The sequence below is a fragment of the Arvicola amphibius genome, chromosome 3 (genome assembly GCF_903992535.2).
Source record: "Arvicola amphibius chromosome 3, mArvAmp1.2, whole genome shotgun sequence".
In the NCBI taxonomy this organism is placed as follows: domain Eukaryota; kingdom Metazoa; phylum Chordata; class Mammalia; order Rodentia; family Cricetidae; genus Arvicola; species Arvicola amphibius.
Window position 1 is genome coordinate 185,629,292 of NC_052049.1, and position 6,000 is coordinate 185,635,291.

Consider the following 6,000-nt stretch of genomic DNA (forward strand, 5'->3'; position numbering starts at 1 on the left):
TAAAAACATGCTAGAGAGGGCTTTAATAAAACTATAATGGACTAACCTGTAATTCAAATGCTTGAAGTGAGGCAGGGCTGCTGCTTGGAGGCCAGCCTGGGCTACCTGGATATCAAACGAATGAGCAAGGACCATAACAGGAGTAGGAAATTGATTCTCCTGGGTCCGTGGATATAGAATGTTGGTATGTTCCAGATACTGTTTTTACAGACCTACTGTGGGCTATGTTAAAGAATCAAATGCCCGAACCACAAAGTGTCTTGAAAATAGACAAGAGAAAAAGCCCTGTAAGTGCGGCCACCACCAGTCACAATTGAGAAGGATAGTGGTGGCTCAGTAAGCTCCACAGTCCCTGAGTTTTACCTAGGCATAGGCTAAAGAGCCATGCCTCACATCACAAGGAGGTAAAACCTGGAAGGATTGACTTGAGTTTTCTTCTGGGCACTGTCCTATAAGACAGGCCCGCTAGCTGAGTTCAGCCAGCCTGCCAAAGCAGTCTTACTGTCTAACTCAGGTGGCTTTGAGGACTGTATTCCATTCCAAATCTACCAGAAACAGGAGAAAGCTGGGTAAAACCAGGATCTCTTAAAATGCTGGTGGGACTAGAGATTGGTACAAACCAACACTGGCCAGGAACCCAATACAGGATAGCCAACAGTCAACAAGTGTCAAATGAACAAAGGTTACATGCATGGCACACACAACTTTGGACCAAATAACTACATCAGAAAATTGCCCCTAAGAAGTACGTCCCTCTGCAGAGTTCAAAAACAGGCAAACGGCATATTCTTTACAGGTACACTTAGTATATCTCTAGCAAGGAAATGTAATTTTTTCCCTCGATACAGGGCTTTTCTGTGTAGCCCTGGGAGTCCTGGAACTCATTCTGTAGACTGAGCTGGCCTCAAACTCAGAGATCCGAGTGCTGGAATTAAAGGCGTGTGCCACCAATGACAAGCTGAAAAAAAAATACATATATGTTATGTACACATTTGTGTGAGGGTGTCAGATCCTCTGGAACTGAAGTTATAGTTAGGAGCTAGCTGCCTTGTGGGAGCTGGGAATCGAACCTTTGTCCTCTCCAGTCCCCGAAATGTAAATACTAAACAATGTTAATTTAGGTTTAGGCCAAGAATAGAGAATATTTTTTAATAGTAGAGGATAAGGATACATGGAGACAAAGCAAAAAGGTGGGATGATGCAGTCTGGAGAGATGGCTCAGAGGGTAAGAGCACTGGCTGCTCTTTTAGAGGTCCTGAGTTCAATTCCCAGCAACCACAAGGTGGCTCAAAAAGCATCTATAATAATATCTGACTCCCTCTTCTGGCCTGCAGGCATAAAAGCAGGTGAAACACTATTGTATATAATAGAGACAGTGTTTAAATGTTCACTTTAGTATATAAGGAAGGCTCACATCCTGCTTGCCTGTCTACCCTCGTGACGGTGCTGCTACCCCGAGGAGGACTCTGTTCCTTTCGTGGCTATAGCCTAGTTCTCTTCATTAATAGGGTGGTGGATGTGCTGCAATGTGGCTTTTAAGGAACGACTATAAAGATGCTGTACTTGGTCTGGACCTGGGACATTTCTTAACACCTTTTTCTGTCAGGAAGGAAGCCTGAGCAGTTGAAAGAGCCATATAAGAACTGGTGTCCCCAGTCCACAGCCTCATCCCTGCTTAATAGGAAGCAGTACTAGTGTACTTACTGCCCTGTCTCAAGTTGAGCTATGTCAGTAGATGCCTTCAGTCACAGAGGCGAGTCATTCCTGTCAAATTCTTTATGAGCACAAGAGGGGGCTTGATGGAGGAGGGTCATCTGTATATCTGTTGTTCCATTGGTTAATTAATAAAGAAAACTGCTTGGCCTGATAGGTCAGAACATAGGTAGGCGGAGTAGACAGAACAGAATTGTGGGAGAAAGAAAGCAGAGTCAGGCAGTCGCCATAAGCAGTTGCCATGCCTCTCCTCTCTGAGACGAACACAGGTTAAGATCTCTCCTGATAAGCCACCACCTTCCACCTCGTGGTGCTACACAGATTACTAAATATGGGTTAGTCAAGATGTGAGAATTAGCCAATAAGAGGCTAAAACTAATGGGCCAAACAATGTTTAAATGAATACAGTTTCCATGTAATTATTTTGGGTAAAGCTAGCCGAGTGGCGGAAAAAGGCCCTCCGCTGCCACACTACAACAGGGGCTGCTGTGGGAAAGTCCTAGCGACGTTCTCTGTTGAGAAACGCAGCGTGGATACCTGTATTACCATCACTTTGTCGTAGCCGTGAACTCCAGCGGGCAATGTCCTCAGCAAGAGCAGCTAATTTTGTATCCGACACATTGCCACCAACTGCTGCCCCTCAGTTCACAAGCATTTCTCCATATTATAGCTTTTAGAACAAGCTAGTAAGTGGCTACAAATAGCTTACCTAGCTTCCTAAGTTCAACAATTTACAAAGTTTTTGTTATAAACATGTATGAAAGGCGCATCTTTGTGCTTAATGACATTGAAACATGGGGCATTTTAAAACAGTTACCAGTTTTCCAGCTTCCCCCGACCACTGCCCATGGTCAGCAGGGATCTGAGTGCTTTTGTTGTCTGCTTCTGTTCCTATTAGAGGAATGAATGGCAAGTGCCGTTCGATTCACACACCACACTTAGAAGAAGCAAACAAGGTGCTTCTATCAGGAACTGAAAAGCAGGCCTAACCAGAGAATCAAAAGAAGCCCACTGACCTTGTGGGCCATGCCCACCACCAGCTTCCTTCTCCACCACTTACTGGTCAAGCCCTGGGAGAGCTAACTATTATTTTTCTGTTTAGGCTCTGTGATGGGAAAGTGTTGAGCTTATCTGAAGTCTGGGTGGAGTAGTGTGTGAGGCTGGACCATTTCAGCTTGCAGCTTCGAAGCTGTTCTTGATGCAGGATTTTGAGGAAACTGCAACAGAGGCATTCTGAGAGGCTGCTGGGTCACCTGGGCTACTTGTCTTCATTGGTGTCTGGGTGGGTTTTTTTTTTTCTGGAAACAAACATTATATATATATATATATATATATATATATATATATATATATATATATATATATATATATATATATATAGTGGTCTGTCTGCACATATGCCTGCAGGCCAGAAGAGGGTACCAGATCTCATTACAGATGGTTGTGAGTCACCATGTGGTTGCTGCATGACTCTGTTTAGCACATGGCCTGGTGACTGGCTGTGCCCCTTCAGGTGGGTGAGAGAGGAGCCTCGTCTGTGCCCTGGCATGGTATTTGCTCCAGCTCCAGTAGGCACTTGTACCTCGTTTCCTACCACCCAGTAGTGCAGTGCCTGTTGCTCATAAACCCTGTTTGAGTGCTTGGTAGTCACACCTGGGTAGGCTGCAAGCCCCACACCTACTAGGAAACTTTCCCCCCCCAGCTTTCTCAGGCCCTATGTGGATTTACATGCCATGCTTTGGGCTCCAAATCTAACAAGTCTTTCTCTGTTCCATCAGCTCCCAAATAATGACACAGAGACGACTTATTAATGTAAACAGGAGGCTGCACGTTTGTTTCCCAGTTACCCAAACTCGAATAATCACACAGAAACTATATTAATTTACAACACTGTTTGGCCAATAGTTCAGGCATTTTCTTAGCTAGTGCTTATACCTTGAATTAACCCATTTCTATTAATCCATGTATCAACCATAAGGCTGTGGCCTACCAGTAAGGTTCCTGCACCTGACTCCTTTGTCAGCTGATTGGCATCTTCCTGACTCCACCTACTCTCTATATCTGTTTGGATTTCCCTCCTGGCTTTACTCTGCCAAGCCATTGACCAAATCATCTTTATTCATCAACCAATAAAAGCAACACATACAGAAGGACTTCCCACATATTAAAAAAGCTTGGCCTATAGCCTAGGTTTGTTTCTAACTAGTTTTTATAACTTAACCCATTTATACTAATCTACGTGCTGCCACGTGATTCATGGTGGTTCTTTTGCACATCATGTTTGCCCTTCATCTCCCGAGTCTCCACCTTTCTTTTTCCCAGAGTCCTCTCTGTCCCTGGAAGTCTTGCCTGTTCCTTCTGCCTCGCTATTCGCCACTCTGCTCTCTATCACACACATCTTCAGTGTACAAATATTCCACAAGAGTGTAGGAGTTTCTGTTCACCCACATTCCTAAGACTTAGCTAGTAGATTGTGGCAGAATGGCCAAGCTGCTCCTATTCAGAGCTGGAGTATGATGTTATGCTCTTTGGACTCTTTGGGGGGACCCACCACCCAGCTGCCAAATGGATCACACATGGTGTCTCATTTGTAAACGTGCAGCCTTAGCTTGGCTTGTTTCTTGCCTGCTTTTCTTAACTTGTCTTGTTTACCCTTTGGCCTCTGTGTTTTTCCCTTTCTCTTACTCCTGTAAATCTTACTCTTACACTGTAGATTGCTCTGTAGCTGGGTGACTGCCCTTGATGTCCTCCTCCTCCTCAGACTAATCTGAACCTCTTCTTCCAGTTTTCTCTTATTTATTTTCTCTGCTTGCCCCTACACCTGTCCTTTCTCCTGCCTCACTATTGGCCATTCAGATCTATTAGAGCATCAGGTGTTCTAGACAAAGAATCACAACATCACAAGAGTTTTAAAAAAAAATACAACACAAAAGTAACATAATATTCCCAACAGGGAGCATATAACAAGAGCTCTGGGGGTGGGGGATGCTCAGTGGTTAAGAGCACTCGACTGCTCTTCCAGAGGTCCTGAGTTCAGTTCCCAGCAACAACATGGTGACTCACAATCATCTCTAATGGGATCATGTTGCAAAAGAAGAGGGCCGGTTGTTTTTCCCAGCCGCCCGACTTGCTTAGCCCCAAAATAACCACACAGAAACTGTATTAATTAAATTACTGCCTGGCCATTAGCTTTAACTTCTTATTGGCTAACTCTTACATATTAGTTTAACCCATCTCCCATTAATCTGTGTATCACCACGTGGCTGTGGCTTACTGGCAAGATTCTAATTGGCATCCATCTGAGGCAGAGGATCCATGAATTCTCCCTGACTCTGCTTTCTTCCTCCCAGCATTCAGTTCTGTCTTCTCCACCTACCTAAGTTCTGCCCTATCAGGCCCAAAGCAGTTTCTTTATTCATTACCAATGAAAGCAACACATGAACAGAAAAACCTCCTACGCCAGGATCAGATTCCGTTTTTGGGTGTACATGAAAACAGAGAACTCATATACATGAAATACATGAAGACATAAGTAAATCTTAAACTCTGAGGGGGGAATGAGAAAATGATGGGTAGAAGGCAGTGGGGGAAGAAATAGTCTTTTCTGGAGGAAAACTGACTTAAGTAGTAAGGAAGCTCCTGGGGTGGGGAGGGAGTTCCCAGGGCGGGAAGGGAGCTCATGGGGCAGTTCTTCCTGCGTTCACTTTCCAGCCCAGGGCAGACCTCAGACTCCCTCAAGCAGGGCAACTGACATCTGGGTAGAATGTACTGGCCCTTTAGTGCAAAGGACCAGAATGAATGTAGGACCAACTGACTTCAACCAACTGCAAACCTCACTGTCAGGAAGCAAGCACGTTGCCTCGCCAGGTTTTCCCGGGTTTTGTATTTCAGTTTGGCAAACAGCAACGGCTGTTTAACACAGTGCTCTAACTGAACAGTGAACAACGCTTGGGAAATTGAAAATGTATAAACAGCTAGAGAACAAAGAAAAGCCACTGCTGAGTCTGACCCTGGACCCTCACAGCCTCTGCTGAGTTTGACCCTGGGCTCTTCACAGCCTCTGCCCTGGGATCTACCCGAGGTTCAAGGAGAAAGGCCATCACTTTAACATGTCAGCCACAGGGTGCATTTGGCCAGGCAAACAGGGCCGCCAGCCTTCTCCTTACTTCTCAGACACACAGCAGCACCCCACACCCCCCCAGAGCCCACTTCCTCCTGACGCACCTTCGAGCTTGGGGCTGTTGGGTAAAATATAAAAATTGTCTGTTCGTGGGTGACGGTTCCACA